This window comes from Durio zibethinus, chromosome 9, assembly GCF_047325235.1.
Source record: "Durio zibethinus cultivar Kanyao isolate XHJ-2024 chromosome 9, ASM4732523v1, whole genome shotgun sequence".
Classification (NCBI taxonomy): Eukaryota; Viridiplantae; Streptophyta; class Magnoliopsida; order Malvales; family Malvaceae; genus Durio; species Durio zibethinus.
In genome coordinates, this window is record NC_143170.1 from 18,957,513 (window position 1) to 18,979,394 (window position 21,882).

The window sequence follows — 21,882 nt, forward strand, 5'->3', positions numbered from 1 at the left end:
TAACCTTGATCATCATCGTCATTAGCTATAATTGGTATGGGAACCTATCTTGACCATCATCACCATACACTAGCTCTTGGTGAGGGCACATGCCTCGATCAGCATTAACACAATTTGGACTGAGTGCAAGCACATACCTTGACCAGTATTGGTAGAAAATGGCCCTTGGTATGGGTAGTTGCTTTTAACACCATTGACATGTGTTGGCTCTTGTTACAGGTACTTACCTCGAACACTTGGCACATGCTAGGTGTCATGGGATGCACGTTCCTTGGATCAAACTTCTCATAGTCAAGGTCAACCATTCTCGAGTACATTTCTCTATGGACAGCTCAATATCAATCTTTCAAGCTAAATGCTCATAAGCTATTCATAGCTTAAACCTCATAAGGTCATACGCAACATTCCCAAACATGATAAGGAGGAACCTAATTCCCATCATCTCATCAACCCATGATTCTCAAGGTGGCCTTAAGTACACATGTCTGCCCATAGGCATCAAGGTCCTAAGCATCAACCTGCCTTGCTCATAAAGGCACACAACCTTGATTCTCGTAATGTTATCTCATTCTGGCATGATGAGAACCCAACACCATGCCCACTCGTATCATAAGCAAGCTCTCATGCCTTAAATCTAAAGGCATAGCATAAATGTTAGTTAATAGCCAACTTAAAATGACACTAGGCTCATCTTTTCCCATGAAACTCATATCTCAGGGACTCAGGCCTTAGCCTCATTCTAGGCTACCTACACGTATGATGGACACCTAACATCATGCCTGTCCTACCTTAGGGAACCTAGGTGCACTACCTGTTCATAGTATACCTTTGCTAATTGGCCACAAGGGTCTAATGGTGTGCCTGTCTACTTGCCTACTCATCTTTCAAGCTTAATGGTGCCCCTGTTACATAACACCATCTCATCATCCTTGGTTACTGATTGAACTAATACAAAGAGAGAAAACCAAGTGACATAGTGAATGCTATTATCTAACCCTATAGTTCAAAGCAAAGGTGTGATATGAGGCTCGTCGACCCTAACCATCCTCGAGTTTATCATGACCCAAGGAGAAATTATGCCATACTCATGATTTGACGATGCTTACCTACAGACACCACATGTGCCTAAAAGTATCTCACTTTAAACTAGCTAGGCCCCTACCTACTTACTAGCCAAAAGATTGGTAGAAAGCTAACACTAATCATCCCCTTATAAGGAGAATAAGAGATTTCCCAACTATCCTACCAAGAATCATAAGATTATTTGAAATGGAGACACTTTTCTTCCTAACCACTTTAAGGCTTTTCTTTAACTAACTTAAGGCCTAGTGACCTGTCTCTTGGCCACCATGATTTTAGCATTCCACTTATTGCTCGACCAATCTACTCGAGGGTGCTTACACATAGCTTCAATCGATAACACTCGATTGGCTAATCGACTCCAGGGCACCTACCTACTACCTCACTCTTGCCTATGCATTTTAGGGCCTAGGGCTCACATTACCTACACACACTATCAGTAACATGTTCTAGGGCTTACACTACTTATGCACAGCTCTAAGACAACCGTCACAACCATAAGACCTCATCTACTACCTAGTTTAAGGTCTATCATGGTAGGACCAACACATACAAGGGCTTGACCATGACATTGGGTCTTAGTGCAAGCACATGCCTCAACCACTATTAGCACTTGCAAACCCTTGGTATAGGATATGCTTATCTAAAAAAATGTCCCCATTACAGACATATTAACATCTACTACTAGCATATTTGTAAAATCTCCCATGCTTTGTAGGGTGTGGCTATCCAGCCCCTCTCTCCTTTCATAGCGTAATAGGTATGCATGATGGGCCTGTCATTACGTACATCAATGGCAATGTCTCTAGAGCAAAATCTAGGGTGTGCATGCTTTTTGGCCATGTTGTCTAGTGACTGGTTGCTCCAATAACTCACAAAAGCCCATGGCTTTGATTAGTTGAAATGCATGAAAAAAAAGGGTTTGATGGTGTCAAGCTCAAGCCTATGCCTATAATGACGTTGCCCCACACCTTAGACTAAGTCCCTAAATTAGGCAACAGCTCTTTAGGTTAGTGTAAGCAGAAGCTACAGTTGTAGGCTTGGTTTGGCCAAGTCTCTTAGGTATTCGGTAGTCTCGTGGTCCTTTTTCAATGACCAACAAAATGCCTAGGCTTGGCCAAGCCCATGCATGTAGCTGATGCTACCAAAAACCGTAAGAAAAAGTCCCTAAATTGAGCAACATCCCCTTTGGTGGTGATAAAGGCATTTACATATGCGATTCTGGCCAAAACAAGCATTGGAGGTGTTGTGCCATTGTTGCCTATTAGATGGTAAGGGCAGTCTCATGGCCTTTGCTTTTGTTTTTCTTATGCCAAGCTATTGTGGCATGGCATTGTATGTCATTTCCTCCACTTGTTCATTGAGTAATTGATTAGGTGGGTTATGGACTGGTGTGTATGGATGCTACCACTTGTATGTAATAAGCATATGAGTGGTGCTATAGTGGTGTGTGTTGGCAGGCTCCATACTCCATGTTCGATGCATCAAACTATTGACCCATCATCCTCTTCAATCTTTCACCATGTAGTTATCGTACCTTAAAGGTGCAATCAAGATTCGAGTTGTATACTTAAATCGATGAAAACTAGATGTCTTACCATCCCTCATCCATTTTGTGTCCTTAGAGGCTACAAGTCAAACCTTAATTGTGTCTTGTATCCCAACCGAGCCATCCAAACCTTCATGGCTGCATTGGTGCATGGCATGGGCTCTTAGCCTTTGTTTATTTGGTGCTATGCATTTTACATGCTCCACATGCATGATGCTTGTGCTTCATGTTAGCTCTCTCTATTGCTCAGTTGGTATGTTAAAGTCCATGCATTGCCAACATCCTGAAAGAATGCTCCCTGGTTGATCCTACCTGTAGTCATATACTTGTCTCCAATATTAAGCCATGCATGTGTAAGTATGAACTAATTTAGACTATGAACTATGAATGACTCATTAAATCTATAATAGTTTGTTTAATGGTATCTACTACTCAGATAACCATAATAACTTTAGAGCTAATAAGTGTAACAAACCCTAACTTTTGGAAGGGATGTATTTATTAAATAAAAGGTTGAAGTGGGCTATGCTCTTTGCTCAAATGATTCATGATAACTCATCAAATTAAATGGCTTTTGTGCAACAATGCATCATTCAAATTTTTATCCTATCAACTTTTGGTGGTAGGATAGTGGCTTACTATGGTGGTGACAGCTGACAAAAAACAAGGGTTTGATTTTGGAAAGAGAGCTTGAGAAATGGCTACCACATCTAAGGAAGGTGGCAACCACACAAATGACCCAATCTTGACATGTGGTACATGAACTGGGCTTTATGAATCTAGTAATTAGAATGAGTATAATCTAAATTCCTTAACAAGAATCCATTAGAGGGCAAGTCTAGTGCCAATAGCTATGGTATTTCCAACTCCAATAGTATATATTTAAGTTGTTGCAGTTAAAAACCTTGTAGTTGAAACTTGGGTTGGGTCATCCGGTCCATCTCATAGTAAGTACCAATCTACTCATCCTTATAACCAAAGATGTACTCCTAACCTTAATTGGTCAAGTTATTCCTTCGACACTATTACTTTGCAAAAATTAGAGTGCTTAAAGTAGGCCTGCATTTGTTTTGCCAAGGATGTTTTCATTAATCAAGAATGAAAATTAGGGGCTTAAAGATGATTAGATACCATCCTAGTCTCAACCATAAATAATGACAACCTGGGATTAATGGATGTTATTTTTAGGACTCCACCAACACCTTATGACAAATCAAAGTCTTTAAGTTCCAAGGGGAATATGGTCACAAGGCTAAAACTTAAAGGAATTGATGGAAGGGCACCACCAAGAGTGAAGCCTACAATTTAATTTGACTCAACATAAGGAAACTTATCAAGTTTAGACATAGTAAGGATTGATAGACTAAAAGCTCTTTCTTGATTCTATGGGTGGGTGGCACATGTCCATTCTTAGTTGGCGAAGCAATTTGTCTAGTTATTTCCATTAACGAACAAGACATTTGCTTGCTAACTAGCTAAGTAGAGGTGATCCTTCATGGCTAGCTTCTTAAAGGGACTATAATCACTTATGCCAAGGAAGTCTGAGGTAATAATAAGTCTATGATGCCTTGAGATGTTCTAGGCCCCATATGTACTACACTAATGTATTCAACAAGTCTATAGCCTTGATCGACAGGCCAAGTAACCTTTCAAATTTCATTATGATGGCGATAGATCATTCTAATTATTGGTCTTTAATAAGGACTTCCAAGTAAGTGTGAGTCATCAATTCATGTTGACTATGTCTCTACCTTTTGTACACACTACCTATCACTCTTGCCGATTGAATGGTCTATTGAAGTGTTCTAATTGTAGTGATGTAAATGGTTCACTGCCTGTAACATCATAAGAAATCCATTAAACCTTATCATTTAGAGGAAGGAGAAGCTGTAACAAGGTTTTTTGTAGGTGAACCTATGGATGGATCATTGTCGAAACCCACTTAATGAATGACCTATGAATGCGTTAACGAGACACCAAAGGGGTAAGGGTTTCTCTATGGCTTAAGCCCTTTTTGACCTCGAACAGGCATGGTAATCACTTCATACTACCTTTCAAGTGGGCGGAATGATTGGTATCACCACCCACGGCCAAATAACAAACCACCAATGCAAATCACCCTAAGGATTCAGAATGAAAAAGAGCACATATGCCATCACCATCACATTCATTATGCACGCATCGGTGGCATCATGACTCCTTTTATCATAAAAAACCAAAATGACTTTTAGCAACAAAAATGTAGCGAAAAGCGATACATGGTGTGAATCGTAAAATCTTGTGAACCATCGAGTTTATGAATAAAAGTTGTATCCCAAGCCATTAGGCCGAGGGCACGCCTGCCTTGGTGTCATGCATTATTGCCCCCTCTAACCTCCCACCCATTAGACTCTAGGTGAGGGGGTAGAAGATGGCCTCCCATGATCTTATTGATTGAGGTTAGCCTAAAAGTGAGTCTTCGACAATGATAGCACCATGACCGTCGATGGTAAAGCTCCTGGCATGCCTAATCTCTAGTGACACATGATTGTTTTACATTTAGACCCCATCAGACCCCTCGCATCACTAGGTTGATGTTCACATCATGACTCCATGTAAAGCATGATTACCCATTGAGTTTAAGCATACCAATAAGTAAAGGAAAAGAAACTTACTAAGATTCCCCTAGTAATGGCAATTGAACCAATAATAACCTAGCTTAAGAATTAGGTGCCATTGATGTCTAAATTATAGTCTAGAGAAGCATCTTTAGCAACGGACTGAGCCTAAGTCCCCTAGAAAGGGGTGCCAAAGAGGGTGAGAGCCCTATTGTGCTTGGACCCTATCACACATAAGGCATTGTTTGTGAGTCGAGTTGTTTGGGAATACAACCTCAGTCGGTTGGTAAATTCTATCTAAGGCTGAATACGGGTGAGAGACTTATAGCAAATAAGTACCACAAGGAAAAGGTGAAAAGAACTTTGAAAAGAAATTCAAAGAGTGCTTGAAATTGTTAGGAGGGAAGCAGATGGGGGCCAGTGATATGCATTGGTCAGATGTGGAATGGTGAGAGCCAGTCCACCAACTAGTTTAGGGCATGGACTGATGTGGGTCGTGGCAGTGACCTAAGCTTAAACTTTTAATATGCCAATGGAGATGTCATCACCATGATTATGGAATGTAGCACATGCCATCTTATTATGCCTTAGTGTTAATCTCATCATGCCTTAGCATCGACATGCTTTTAGCACTAGCGTGCTTTTGATGTCTGCCTGTAAGCTTACCACTCGACCTATCTTGAAACATGGACCAAGGAGTGTAACATGCGTACGAGTCAATGGGCTAGAAAACACCCATAAAGTGCAAGTTGATTGGTGGGATCCATCATGGGTGCACCGTTGATCAACTTTGGTCTTTTGAGAAGGGTTTGAGTGTGAAATGCTTGTTAGGACTCAAAAGATGTGAACTATGCCTGAGCAGGGTAAGGCCAGAGAAAATTCTGATGGAGAACCATAGTGATACTGGCATGTAAATCATTTATTTGACTGGGGTATAAGGGTAAAAGACTAATCGAACTATTTATCAGTAGGTTCCCACCTAAGTTTTCCTTAGGATAGCTGAGCCTTTAGCAAGTTTTATCAGGTAAAGCCAATGATTAGAGGCATTGGGGGTGCAATGCCCTCAACCTATTCTCAAACTTTAAATAGGTAGGATGGTGCGACTACTTTATTCAGCCATGCCATAGAATCAAAAGCTCAAAGTGGGCCATTTTTGGTAAGCAAAACTAGCAATGTGGGATGAGCTGGAAACCAAGTTACCTTGCCCAATTACATGTTAACCTAGAACCCACAAAAGGAGTTGGTCGATTAAAACAATAGGATAGTGGTCACGAAAATTGAAATCTGTTAAGGAGTGTGTAACAACTCACCTACGAAATCAACTAGCCCCAAAAATAGATGACGCTTAAGAGCGTAACCTATACCCAGCATTAGGGTAAGGTCAGGCTGGATGAGCAGGGGCATAGTAGTCACCATAAAATCTGGGCACAAGCTCAAGTGGAGCAACCATCAATGTAGATCTTGCTGGTAGTAACAAATATTTAATTGAGAAATTTAAAGGTTAAAGAATGCAAAGTTTCCATTTGAACGGCACTTACACGAGGGTTAGTCAATCCTAAGTGATAGGGGAGCTAGTTTGATAGTGTCTCTAGTGCAAGCTTCAAAAGGGAATTAGGTTAAAATTCTTAAACTGAGAAACAATGGCAAATGGCAACATTAAGGAGTCTAGAGACATCAGCAGAGGCCTCGATAAGAGTTATCTATTCTATTTAATGGCCTACATGCCCTGGAAAAGGTTCAGTAGAAGGTAGGGTCCAATAGCTTGAAGAGCACCACACATCACGTGGTGTTTGATTTATCTCTTATGGCCCTTGAAAATCTAGAAGATTGAGTGCCATCTAAGCCTAGTCATACTCATAACTGCATCAAGTCTTTAAGGTGAACAACCTTTAGTTAGCAGAATAATGTAGGCAAGGGAAATTGGCAAAATTGATCTGTAACTTTCAAAAAAAGATTAACTCTGAAGGCTGGGCATGGGGGTCCTAATCCCAAACCCATCGGTTGTCGATGCATTGCTCAAGCTAATCTCATAATGAGAATAGGTCACCATGTACTAACCAAGGAACAAACTTGGAATGGCTCCTTAATGGGCCCTTCTCAAGCAATGAACAATTAACACAAAACTGGTATGGACAAGGGGAATCCGATTATTTAATTCAAACAAAGCATTATGATGGTTCCTATAGATGCTCACATAATGTGATTTTTCCCAGTGCTTTGAATGTCAAGGTGAAAAAATTCAACCAAGCATGGGTAAATAGTGAGAGTAACTATTGCTCTCTTAAGATAGCCAAATGCCTCACAATCTAATTAGTGATGCACATGAATGGATTAACGAGATTCCCATTATCCCTATCTACTATCTAGCAAAACCACAGCCATGGGAATGAGCTTGGTAAAATCAATAGGGAAAGAAGACCATATTGAGCTTGACTATAGTCCAACTTTGTGAAATGACTTGTGAGGTGTCAGATAAGTGGGAGCCTTCGATAAAATTGAAAATACCACTACTTTTTAATGTTATTTTACTTATTCCATAAATTAGAGGTAGGGCACAACCCCTTCTTTTAGACCCAAGGCTAACCTTGGTTGATTGATCTGAGTGGAAAACATTATCAGGTGTGAAGTTTGGCTAGGGTAGCACATCTATTACAAGATAACGTAAGTGTCTTAAGATAAGCTCAATGAGAATAGAAATCTCATATAGAACAAAGGGTAAAAACTCATTTGTTTTAGATTTCCAATATCAATATAAACCATGAAAGCATGGCCTATCGATCTTTTAGACCTTCAGAATTGAAGCTAGAGGTGTCAAAAAAGTTACCACAAAGATAATTAGCTTGTAGTAGCCAAGCATTCATAACGACATTGCTTTTTCATCCTTTGATATCAGCTTTGCCTATCATTATGAAATAGAATTCACTAAGTGTTGGATTGTTCACCCACTAATTAGGAATGTGAGATGGGTTTAGACCATCATGAGATAGGTTAGTTTTACCCTATTAATAGTAGTATCATAATAGTACTTCCACTTAGTATGAAAAGAACTGTTGATTTTTACAATTGGCCATCGTGCCTGGTTGAAAAGTTAATGGCATAAAGCTATCGTACATTGGATCATGACTAAACACCTCTAAGTTAGAATCTAGGCTAGAAGTGTGCCTATCTCCCAATTGCTGACCCATAGTAGAGGCCCATGGTCCCTAAAGGCATGTGTCATAGATGCAACCCCCAAGGCGGACAAGCCTTGAAGGCCTCCTTAGAGCCCAATCCCACAAAGTGATGGGTAGAATCCTCTGTAGACAACTTAAATAGGTAATGGGGTACTATAAGTGGTAGAGTGGCCCTATTGCCATGATCTATTAAGATTCAGCCCTTTGTCTCTTTGATTCATCCCTCCTTCCCACACCTACTGAAGTTCTCTCACTTTATTTGTTTATAATGCACCTTTTCTGGGTTTAGGGATGAATGGTGTTCTCTATTGCTATTGATTTAGCCAAGGGATGACATCCTTCTCTCAAGCATCCAAGTAAATGACAACCAGATGCCCTTGGAATTTATTATAAGGATGGGCTTGCCCTTGGTACGGCCACTTGCCTCGAACTCTATTTGCACAAGTTAGCCCTTAGATCTGTTCTGCCTGCACACCATTGACAACACTTAGCCCTTGGTTTATGCAGTTAATCACATCCAACACCATTGGCAGATGTTGGCTTATTTTTGCCTTGAACACCATTAGTAGATATTGACCCCTTGGTTCAAAATGTTACCTCAATCACTATTGCTAGATGCTAGCACTTAGTGTGGGCACATACCTCAACCATCGTCAGCATAAGTGGGCTAGATTATTGCCTTGGACACCTTTTTAGTAGATGCCAGCACTTGGGGTAGGTTATTAGCTTAGATATCTCTTTGGTAGATGTTGGCACTTGGTGTGGAATGTGTAACATGAGCCTCCCGCCTAAGGCACTTGTTTGCCTTTGATCGCCATCAGCACCAAATGGCACTTAGTGCATATATCACGAGCTCTAGTCTTAAACCAAACTCCACTTAAGCTTGGACAAGGAACTAACTCTGTCTGCCTACAAAACTCAAGTGCTTAGAATAATTCTAGCCTGTCAAAGATTATGCTATAGTATTGGACCTTCTAGAAGCCTACAAATTTGATCCTCCCAATACTGTGTTTATGCATGCCTACACTTAGGCCTGATCATTAACTTGCAACTCAATCATTAGTGCCCACACCTGGGTCTGATCGTGTGCTCGTGCATTTCTCACCAGCATTTGCATCTAGGCTTAGCTCAATTCTATTGAACTTAAACACCATGCTTGAGTCTCTAGAGTCTTGATCATAGCCCATACCATTATTTTGGGCTAGTTCCCTTGACCTTGGCTTCTAGTAAGCCTAGTCAACCTACCTACTAGATCGTATCTTGCTAGAACTAGAATTATTCAATGACTCAGAGAGAACCCTTGGGCCTGTACTAGCTCACAGATTGTGACACATGCACATGCCTTAACCACTATTGGGACATGTTAGGCCCTAGTCTAAACGCATGCTTTGACCACCATCAACATATGCTGGCCCTTTATGCGGGCAGTTCCCTCGAACACCATCAACAAATGTTAGGCCATACACAATGCATGGGTATCCTAGGCCCAGGCCATGCACCATGTGCACCACGATCAAGTAATAGGTGGGTTTAAGCACATCTTTGTATTTTAACTATGCCAATACCATTTTTATGGCTTTTAAATTCAAATAAGTGCTCACCAGCACCTAGGCCTGACTCAATTTTGCTAAACATGAACATCATGCCTAAGCTTCTAAAATCTGTATCATTGCCGAAAGCATTATTCTGGGCTAGTTCCCCACAACCTGGGCCTTCAGTAGGCCTTGAAGTTTAGTCCTTCTGGCAATCAAACTTTATCCCGCTAGAATTGGAACTGCTCCTTAACTTAGAGAGAACCTTTGGTCCTAGACCAACTTATGGACTATGACACATGCAACTGCCATAACCACCAATGAGACATGTTGGCCCTCAATCTTGGCACATGCTTTGACCACTATTAGCACATGGTGGCCCTTTGTGTGAGCAATTCCCTTGAATGCCATCTGCACATGCTGGGCCATGCATATAGTTAGGTGCCTTAGGTCGGGGTCATACACCATGTGGACCATGATAGGGCAGTAGGTGGGTTCAGGCATGTATTCATATTTCTGCCATGCCAATGCCATTTTTCTGGCTTATTAATTCATCTTATCACTCTCCAGTGCCTGCACCTAGGCCTAGCTCAATTCTGCCTAGCCTGAACACTGTGCCTAAGCTTTTGGAGTTTAATCACTACTTATATTCCATGGTTAGGCCTTGGTGTGCCTCAGTCCTACAATGATTAACCTTGAGCTGAGCAACAGTTGAGGCCTTGTGGTTGGGACAGTTGTTCTAGAGCAATGAACAAGCAGTGTAAGCTCTGAAACATGATGCTGATGGAATATCCGAGTAATGTGTACCCTAGTTCCCTAACATGCGTAAGCAAGTGTGAGCCAATGGGTGAGCACCTTAGAGCTAGGTAGCCAGTTACATGCTATCAGTTGAAGCTATGTGTGAGCACCCTCGAATGGGTTGGTGAAGCAATAAGCTGAATCTAAGAATTATGGTGACTAAGAGTAAATCACTAGGCCTTGATTTAGGTGAAGAAAGGCCCTCAGATGGCTAAGGAAAAAAGTGTCCCCATTTTGTATAGTCTTACTATTCCTAGTAGGATCATTGGGAAATCTTTTAGGCTTTTTATAAGGGGACGAATGGTGTTAGCTGTCCACCACCCCCCTTGGCTAGTAGGCAACAAGGGCTTGGCTAGTCTTAAGTGAACTATTCTTGGGCATATGTGGTGTCTAGTTGGGTGAGCATCATTAGGTCATGAGTATGGCATAGTGTCTCCTTGGGTTATGGTAAGCTCAAGGATGGTTAAGGCTAGTGGGCCTTATATCACGCCTTTGTGTTAAACCATGAGGTTAGACGATAGTATTTGCTATGCCCATAAAGTTCCCCTCATTGAGGTAGTTCGATCAGTAACCAAGGATCATGAGATGGTGTTTGTGTAAAAGAGGCACCATCGAGCCGATGGATGAGCAGGCTAGCAAGTAGTCATGTTGCTAGACCCTTATGGCCAATTGGTAGAGGTGTGCTGTGATGGGGTAGCACATATAAGTTCCCTAAGTCTAGATAAGCATGATGTTGAAAGTCCATCATGTGTAAGGGTAGCCTAGAACGAAGCTAAGGACTGAGGCTCTGAGATATGAGATTTGTCAGAAAAAATGAGCCTACTGTGGCTCTAGGCTAGCTATTGACCAACATTGGAGTTATGCCTTCGGGTTCTAGGCATGAGAGATTGTGTATGATGCTGGTGGGCATAGTGTTGGGTTTTGACCATGCCAAAATGAGATAATAACATGAGAATTGGGGTTGTATGCCCTTATGAGCAAGGTAGGTCGGTGCTCGGGACCTTAATGCCTATGGGCAGAGATGGATGCTTAGGACCACCTTGAGAATCATGGGCAAATAAGATGATAGAAGTTGGGTTCCACCTTATTGAGTTTAGGAATGTTGCATGAGACCTTATAGGGTCAGAGCATGGAAGTGCTTACGAGTATGTAGCTTGAACAATTGGTAATGATCTATCCATGGAAAAATTGACTCAAGAAAGGTTGACCTCAACAAAGAGTAGCCCTAGTACTACACAGATGTGTGGTTTTGGTACAAGGAACATGCAACCCATGACACCACACCACTGTTATGGGCCTCAATAGCACTCAAGGCCTTGTCCCTTTGGTAGTCAGACCCTTTCTTGCTAGAATTGGAATTGCTTCTCAACTCGAAGAAAAACCTGGCCTTGGACCAACTTATGAACCGTGACACAAGCACATGCCTCAACCACTATCAGAACATGTTGGCCCTTGGTCTCAAGATATGTTTCAACCACCATCGGCACATGTTGGCCCTTTGTCCATGCAATTCTTGAACACCATCGACACATGTTGAGCCATCACCACGCACAGGTATCCTTGGCTTAGCCACTCATAATTCTCACCACGATCGGGCAATAGGTGGGTTCAAGCACATCTTTATATTTTTCCATGCCAATGCCATTTTTATGGCCTGTAAATTCACATAAGCACTCACCAGTTCCTGGACTTAGGCTTGGCTCAATTCTATCAAACCTAAAAACCATGCCTAAGCTATTAGAGTCTTAATCACTGCCTATACCACTATTTTGGGCTAGTTCCTCATAACCTGGACCTCTAGTATGCCTTAAGGCTTGGTACACCTAGTTGACAGAATCTGTCCCACTAGAACTAGAATTGCTCTTTAACTTGGAAAAAACTTCTGGGCTGGGACTAGCTTGCAGATCGTGGTACATGCACATGCCTTGACCACTATCGAAACTTGTTGGCCCTTGGTCTCGGCACATGCTTCGACCACTATCGACACATGTTATCTCATTGTGTAGGTACTTCCTTTGAACACAATTGGCATATCCTAGGCCACGCACCAAGTGAGGGTATCCTGGGGCTAGACCATGCACCATGACTGGGTAGTAGGTGGGTTCAAGCACATCTTCATATTTTTGCTATGCTAATGTTATTTTTATGGCTTTTAAATTCAAATAATGCTCACCAGTGCCTACACCTAGACCTTGCTCAAATCTACTGGACTTGAATACCGAGATTGAGCCTCTAAAGTCTTGATCACTGCCTATAATATTGTTTTGTGCTAGTTCTCTACGACCTAGACCTTTGGTACACCTCAAAGCCTAGTCCCCCTAGTAGTCAAACCCTATCCTGTTAGAATTGGAACTATTCCTTGAGTCAGAGAGAACCCTTGGGCTTAGACAAGCTTACAAACTATGACATATGCACATGCCTCAACCACCAATGGGACATGTTGGTCCTTGGTCTTAGCACATACTGGCCCTTGGTGTAAGCAGTTCACTTGAACACCATCTGTACATGCTAGGTCATGCACCATGTGTGGTATCCTAACCTTGGGCCATACACTATTTACACCACGACTGGGATGTAGGTCGGTTCAAGCACATCTTCAGACCTTTACCTTGCCAATGCCATTTTTATGGCTTGTAAATTCATATAATGATCTCCTAAACCTTTATGTGAAGTTTCATGGCAAGATATTTGTTTTATATTTTTCACGATTTTCAAAATTTTTTGCAGTTTAAGATTTTTTGAAATTTTTTTAAGAGTTTTGGCCCCAAATTTGGTATACTTGATCCCTGTGCTTTTGTTGGCATCCAAAAAAAATCGGCTGAAAAATCAAAATGTCTAAGATTTTGTGGCCATTTGGAAAAAGCATCCCCATTTTAGATATTTGAATGGCTACTGGCTGTGTACCTATAAAAGTTCTTATGCTCTTTAAGAAGGTATGAGTTGTCGAGGTTCCTTTGAGGATAAGAGGCCAATATAAGGTCCAAGAACCAAGACCCATTGCACATCACGTGTGCACATGCCCTAACCCTTCTCTTTTAATCACTGGAACCCTCAATGCTTCCAATCAGGTTCTTCGGTAATGCTCTAGTGATGGTTCCTTAGGCAAAAAAGTGCGGCATAGGACATTCCCTAGCCTAGCATGTGCACTGGGGCCTATAATCAAACTTTGGCTAAGGCCTCAACCATCATCGGCACATCCTGGCACATGGTGCAGGCACATGCCTCAACCATAATCAGCATAAGTTGGCCTTTGGCATAGGCACCTACCTCGACCACCATTGGCACAAGCTAGCCTTTGGTACGGGCACTTACCTTAACCACTATTAGTACATGCTAGCATTTGGTGAAGGCACATCCTTGATTAGCATCAGCACAATCTAGAACAGGTGTAGGCATATGCCTCGATCAGCATTGGCAAAAGATGGCCGTTGCTGCAAGTAGTTGCCTCGAACACCATAGGCACATGCTGACCTTTGCCATGGGTAGTTGCCTCAAACACTATCAGCACATGCTAGGTGTCATAAGATGCATGTTCCTTATATTGAAACCATGCATCCATGTGGCTCTAAGACTACTCATAGTCGAGGTTAGCTTTTCTCGAGCTATTTCTCCATGGACAGCTCGATATTGATCCTTCAAGCCACATACTCATGAGCTCTTCCTAGCTCATACCCTATAGGGTCGCACACAACATTCCCAAACTCAATAGGGAGAACCTAACTCCCATCATATCATCAACAAAAAATTCTCGGAGTGGCCCTAAGCATCCATCTTTGTCCACAAGTATTAAGGTCTCGAGCATTGACCAGCCTTGCTTATAAGGGTGCACAGCTCTAGTTCCCATAATATTATCTCATTTTGGCATAGTGAGAACGCATCATGCCCACTTGCATCTTACGTAAGCTCTTGTGCATCAAACCTAAAGGCAAAGCATAAATGCTAGTTAACAACTAGCCCAAAGCCATAGCAAGCTCGTCTTGTCCAATGAAACTTATAACTCAAGGCCTTAACCTTTAGCCTTATTCTAGGCTACTCACACGCATGATGGACACCCAACATCATGCTTGGCCCACTTCATGGAACTTAAATGTGCTATATGCTTGTAATGTACCTCTACCAATTGGCCACAAGGGTCTAGTAATGTGGCTGTCTGCCAGCTCACTTATCCTTCAAGCTCAATGGTGCCCTTCCTACACAACACCATTTCAAGATCCTTCGTTACTGATGAAACTGGCCAAAGGAAGGGAAACTAATGCACATAGCAAATGCTATCGTCTAACCTTATGGTTCAATGTAAAGGCATGATATGAGGCCCATCAGCCTTAATTGTCCTTCGGTATGCCATGACCCAAGGAGACACCATGCCACACTTATGACCCAATGATACTTAGCCACCTAGACACCACATATGCCTAAAAGTAGCTCACTTCAGACTAGCCAGGCCCTTACTTGCCCACTAGCCAAGGGGTAGGTGAAGAGCTAACACCAGTCGTGCCCTACAAAGAATGTAGGAGAATTCCTAGCCATCCTATCAGGAACTGTAAAACTATTTAAAATGGGGACACTTTTCTCCCCAGCCACCTCAAGGCCTTTGTTCAACCAATACATGGCCCAATGACTTGTCTCTTGGCCACCATAATTTTGGCATTCCACTCATTGCTCTACCAACCCACTCAAAAGTGCCTTCACATGGCTTTGACTGACAACACCTAATTGGCTACGCAACTTTAAAGTGCCCACCCATTGGTTTACACTTGCTGCACATCTTAGGGCCTAGGGCTCACACTACCTGCAAACATTATCAACACGTTCTAGGGTTTACACTGCCTGTGCATAGCTTTAAAACCACTGTCATGACCATAAGGACTCATTTGTTACTCAACTCAAGGTCAGTCAAGGTAGGATTTAGGCACACCAGAGCCTGACCATGACATTTTCCCCCACTTACTATGTTGATGCCTTCATCAATGCGAAGACCACAACCAACTCTCTTATTGTACATAGTTGACATTTTCTCATGTCCCTCACTTGTGCCTTCAAGGATTGAGTCATGATCCCGTCAAATGAGGCATCACCCATAATACTCACTCATTGTCAATGTAGAGGGATAATCCCAGCTCTTTTGCACCTTATACTATCTCCAAGTTTCACCACTAGACCCTATCTCAATTACTCATATGTGCCACTACATGGCTCCTCCATGATCTCTTAATGTTGTGACCTTGAGGTACCCTTTTTGATCATGACCTTGAGTAGAATAAATGACCAGCTACTTTGCCACACATTGGTGTGCCCTGCTAGACGTGACCCATCACACTAACCACATGCCTATGGCATCGATTCTTTGATGTGCCCCTCTGGACATGGTGCTTAGGTTAACCAAACTCATATGGCATCACCCATAATAAACCCTAGCATGGCAACATTCAAACACTTCGATCATCTCACAACTTAGGTCTTTTTGGCCCTTTCAAGGTCACCTTTCTAAGTATGGCCCTCTAGTTGACAACCCTCATAGTGGCACCTTAACGCATGCCATCTTAAACTTATTCTTATGCTCAGTAATCTCGTAGGCTCCACTGCCTTGGCTTAGTTACACAAGGAATCACAAGTCTCCCACATTTTTACTCAAACCTAACTTATCTCTACACTTAACCATGTCTCCATGATGGTTTCATAACTTATCTACCTTGACCATGGCATATCTCAAAAAGGCAACCCAAAGCCCACACATAGCCTAAGGATCCACTAATCCACTCTAAACTTAAGGTCTTCTAAGTGGCTCTATCTTATGGTTCACCAACCCACTCTATACTCAAGGTCCGTTGACCTACTCAAACTTTTGGCCATTCAACTGGCCAGAATGTTGCTCAACCCCTATCAATTCAATTTTGCCATGCTCAAACTTGTCCAATCTACTGATTGGAAGTAAACTCGAATACCAATGCCATCAACTTTGTTTAATTTGATTAGTCTTCTAACCCACATAATTCATTAGGCTTTGTCAACTGGCCAACTCCTTATTTGCTCATTTCGTTAAACTATACACTATCATGATCTACTAACCACCACATCTCGTAAGGCTTTCTCTTTTGGCCAACACAAGCATGGTCTGCTGACCAGCACAATCTCATAATCCTTTGACCATAAGAACTCATAGATTCAATCCTCAACCAATTTAAACTCGTCTACCTTTGCAAAATGGCTCTATGCTTGGACCTAAAATACTTAGTTCGTACCCCTTTTAAGTCCTCTACACCATTTAACAAGTGCACGCTAGTTAGTAACTAATCTTAGCAAGCTTAACTCAAGGCCCTCGGGATAGAACTCTTTTAGCCCACATGGCTTAACACAACACCCTTTCATGGTGTAGCCTCTTTCACATCATGCTTTCAACACCATTTTCCCACTATAATGGCATCACATGCCTGTATTTGCCATCACTTTTTGTTAGATAAGGCTAGACTCCCAAGCCTATTTGCTTGGCATCCAAGAGCCTACTCAAAAGCGTTTCACCTAGGCAACTTTTTCCCATGTATCACCTCTAAAGCTCATTCTCGAGCTCATATAGCCACATTAACACAATCGTGCCTTGATAGCTCTTTTTGAGCTTAGCACTGCCTTGATTTCTCAATCTTATGGCCATACTTTTGCTACTTTAGTCCCACTGCTAAGTCAAACTAGGCTTTGATACCATGTGTCATGGGATGAGCATTCCTTAAACCAAAACCACACGTTAGTGTAGCACCAAAATTAGTCATAGTCAATGTCAGCCTTTCTTTAGTCCATTTCTCCATGGATAGCTTGATATTGATCCTTCAAGCCGCATACTCATGAGCTCTTCCTAGCTTAGACCCCATAGGGTTGCACACAACATTTTTAAACTCAAAAGGGAGGTACTCAACTCTCATCATCTCATCAGCCCATGATTTTTAGAGTGGCATCGAGCACACATCTTTGCCTACAGGCATTAAGGTCCTAAGCAATAACCCACTTTTCTCATAAGGGCAGAACCCTAATTCTCATAATATTATCTTTTTCTAGCATGGTGAGAACCCAACACTATGCCTTCTTGTATCTTACACAAGCTCTTATGCCTCAAACCTAAATGCATAGTAGAGGCTAGTCAGCAGCTAGCTTGAAGCTACAACAGGCTTATCTTGTCCTATAAAACTCATATCTCGATGCCTTAGCCTTTAGCTTTATTCTAAGCTGGCTGTATGCATGATGGACCCCCAAAATCATGCTTAACCCATCTTGTGGAACTCGAGTGTGCTATCCACTTGCAGCACACCTCTATCAATTGGTCACAAGGGTCTAGTGGCATGCTTACCTGCTAGCTTGGTTCGATAGTGACCCTCCAACACAACACCATCTCATGATCCTTCATCACTGATCAAATTGACCTAGGGAGGGGAAACCAAAAGGCATAGTAAATGCTATTGTCTAACCCCATGGTTTAACACAAAGGTTCGATATGAGGCTTATAGCCCTTAATCGTCCCTTGGTAAACCATGACCTAAAGAGACATCATGCCACACTTATAACCTGATGATGCCTACCCATTTAGACACCATATATACCTATGAGTAGCTTACTTTAGACTAGCTAGGCCTCTGCCTACCTGCTAGCCAAAGATGTGGTGGAAAGCTAACACCAGTCATCCCTTATAAAAGACATAAGAGATTTCCTAGCCATTCTACCAAGAACTATAAGACTATCTGAAATGCGGACACTTTTCACCCCAACCACCTTAGGACTTTTCTTCAGCCAATTTAGGGCCCAGTGACCTATCTCTTAGCCACCATAATTTTGGCATTCAACTCATTGCTCCACTAACCCATTTAAGGGTGCTCATGCATGGCTTTGACCTACAGCACCTAACTAGCTACTTGGCTCTAAGGTGCCTGCCCACTGGCTCTTACTTGCTCACACATATTGGGGCCTAGGTCTCATATTCCCAGCACATATTGTTAACAACATGTTCTAGGGCTTTCCCTACCAACACATAGCTCTAAGACCTTTATCACAACTACCTTGTCTACTGCTTAGCTCAGGGTCAGTCAAGGTAGGATCGAGGCATACAAGGGCTTGATGATGACACTAGGTCTTAGTGTGGGTACATGCCTTAACCAACATTGGCACATGCAAACCCTTGGTATAGGATATGGCCATTTGAAAAAAGTGTCTCCATTATAGACACATTAATGTTTATTGCTAGTATATTTGTAAAATCTCTCATGCTCTTGAGGGTGTGGTTTTTGGCCCCCTTCACCCCTATAAGAGGAGTAGGTGTACGTGATAGGCCTATTATCACATACATCCATAGCAATGTTCTTAGAGTAAAATCTAGGCCATGCACGCCTTCTAGCCATGTTGTCTGGTGACTGGTTGCTTTGGTGACCTGTAAAAGCCCATGGGCTCAATCAATTGAAGTACATGTAGAAAAAGGTCTTGACAATGTCGAGCTCAAGCCTATGCTTGTAGTTGATGTTACCCCAAACCTTAGACCCAAGTCCTTAAATTAAGCAACAGCTCACTAGGGAAACCCATCCAATAACATGTCCAACAAGAGCATTGAAAGGGAATCGAGTTAAAATTTTTGAACTAGGATGCAATAGCTGATGACAATGTTAGGGAGTCCAGAGACGTTAGTAAGGGTCTCAAAAAGAGTTATCTTTTCTATTTAATGACCTACCCACCCTAAAAATAACTCAGCAGGAGGTAGGGTCCAGTGGTCAGAAGAGCATTGTATGTTGCATAGTGTTTAGTGTGTCCCCAATGGCTCTTGAAAATCTAAAGGATTAAATGCTTACTACCCTTGGTTTTACTCATAATTGCATCAAGTCTCTAAGGTGAAAAGCCTCTGGTCAATGGAACAATGTAGGCAAGGCAAGCTGACAAATTATATCCATAACCTCAGGAAAAAGATTGGCTCTATGGGCTGGGAATAAGGGTCCCTGTCCCAAACCTATTGACTACTGATGCATTACTTGAGCTACTCCCATAGTGAGAGTGGGTCACCACATGCTGGCCAAAGAATGAACTGGGAATGGCTACCTTGGTGGCCTTCATTGGACATCAAACAATTAACTTAAAATTAGTATGGACAGGGGGAATCCAACTATTTAATTAAAGTAAAGCATATGATGGTCCTTATGGATGCTCACGTAATGCGATTTCTGCCCAGTGCTTTGAATGTCAAAGTGAAGAAATTCAACCAAACATGGGCAAACGGCGAAAGTAACTATGACTCTTTTAGAAGAGCCAAATGCCTCATTTTCTAATTAGTAATGCAAATGAATGGATTAACAAGATTCCTATTATCCCTTTCTACTATCCAGTGAAACCATAGCCAAGGGAATGAGCTTGGTAAAATCAAGGGGAAAGAAGACCCTATTGAGCTTGACTCTAATTTGACTTTGTGAAATGACTTTAGAGAAGTAGGATAAGTGGGAACTCTAGGACGAAATTGAAATACCACTATTTTTAACATTATTTTACTTATTCTGTGAATCAGAGACAAGGCACATGCCCTTCTTTTGGACCTAAGGTGAGCCTTAGTCAGTCGATATAGGTGGAAGACATTGTCAAGTGGGGAGTTTGGTTGGGGAGGTATATTTGTTAAAAGATAACACTTGCATTCTAAGATGAGCTTAACGAGAACAAAGATCTTGTGTGGAACAAAAAGGTAAAAGCTCATTCAAATCTAATTTCTAATACAAATATGAATCATGAAAGTGTGGCCAATTAATCCTTTAAGCCTTTGAAATTTGAAGCAAAAGGTGTTAAAAAAGTTACCATAGGGATAATTGGCCTGTGGCAGCCAAGCGTTATAGTGACATTACTTTTTGATCCTTCGATATGGCTTTTCCTATCAATGTGAAGTACAATTCACCAAGTGTTGAATTGTTCACCAACCAATAGGAAACGTAAGGTATGTTTAGACTATCATGAGATAAGTTAGTTTTACCTTACTGATGGTAGTGTTGCAATAGTAATTCAACCTAGTATGAGAGGAACCATTAATTTGCATAATTGGTCATCGCACTTGGCTGAAAATCTAGTGGCATGAAGCTATTGTATGTTAGATTATGATTGAACACCTCTAATTCATAGTCCAGGCTAGAAGTGAAGCATGTGCCCATTGCCTAATTACTAACCGCATAGGGGCCCATGGACCTCATGGGCACATGTCGTAGGTGTAGCCCTTAAGGTAAACAAGCTACATCGACTTCTTTAGAGCTCAATTCCCACCAAGCCATAGGTAGAATCCTTTGCAAATGACTTAAATTTGAGACAAGGTATTATAAATGGCAGAATGGCCTTGCTGTGATGATCCACTAAGATTTAGCCCTTTGTTGCTTTGATTCATCCCTCACTATGCTCCTTTAAGGTTGGGGATGAATGGTGTTCTCCATTCTAATAGATTTAGTCAGGGGATGACAACCCTGCCTCAAGCATCCAAGTAAATAATAACCAAATGCAGTTGGTGTTTTTTACAAGGATAGGCTCACCTTTGGTGTGGGCACTTGCCTTAAACTCTATTAGCACATATTAGCCCTTGGTTTGGGTCTGTCCGTACACCATCAATAGCACCTGGCCCTTGGTTCATGTAGGCAATTGCATCCAACACCATCAATAGATGTTGGCCCATTTTTGCCTTAGACACCATCAGCAGATGCTGGCCCCTTGTTTTTGGATGTTACCTTGGACACCATCACCAAATGCTAACTATTGGTGCAAGCACATGCCTCGACCATCGTTGACATAAACGGGCCCTTGGTGTGGGTTGTTGCCTAGACACGTCTTTGGTAGATGCTAGCACTAGGAGTGGCATGTGTCCATGACCCACCAACCCAAGGCACTTGTTCACCCTTTAATCTCCATCGGCACCAAATGATGCCCTATGCATGTGTCACAAACTCTTATCTTAAGTTGAATTTTGTATGCCCTTGGATCGGGAATTAACTCAGTGTACCTAAGTCGGCCTAGAAACTCAAGTGCTCAATCTAATTCTAGCTCATCAAAGATTATGTCATAATACTGGGCCTTCTAGAAGCCCATAAATCTAATTCTCCTAGGATTGTGTTTAGGCATGCCCATATTTGGGTTTGACTGTGTGCCCACCCATCACTCACCAATGACGACAC

The 21,882-nt window shown here is 42.0% G+C and overlaps 1 non-coding gene and 2 pseudogenes across 1 annotated transcript; all 3 read left to right on the plus strand.

Annotated features, from left to right (window-relative positions):
- Nucleotides 1–2,924: 2,924 nt before the first annotated feature.
- LOC149516843 (18S ribosomal RNA) lies at nucleotides 2,925–4,560 on the plus strand (annotated as a pseudogene).
- A 654-nt stretch (nucleotides 4,561–5,214) lies between these two features.
- LOC149516844 (25S ribosomal RNA) lies at nucleotides 5,215–8,620 on the plus strand. The gene has a single exon (XR_016345427.1). It is a non-coding gene; the product is annotated as a 25S ribosomal RNA (ribosomal RNA).
- Nucleotides 8,621–19,602: 10,982 nt separating this feature from the next.
- On the plus strand, nucleotides 19,603–21,102 carry LOC149516845 (25S ribosomal RNA; annotated as a pseudogene).
- The last annotated feature ends 780 nt before the right edge of the window (nucleotides 21,103–21,882 follow it).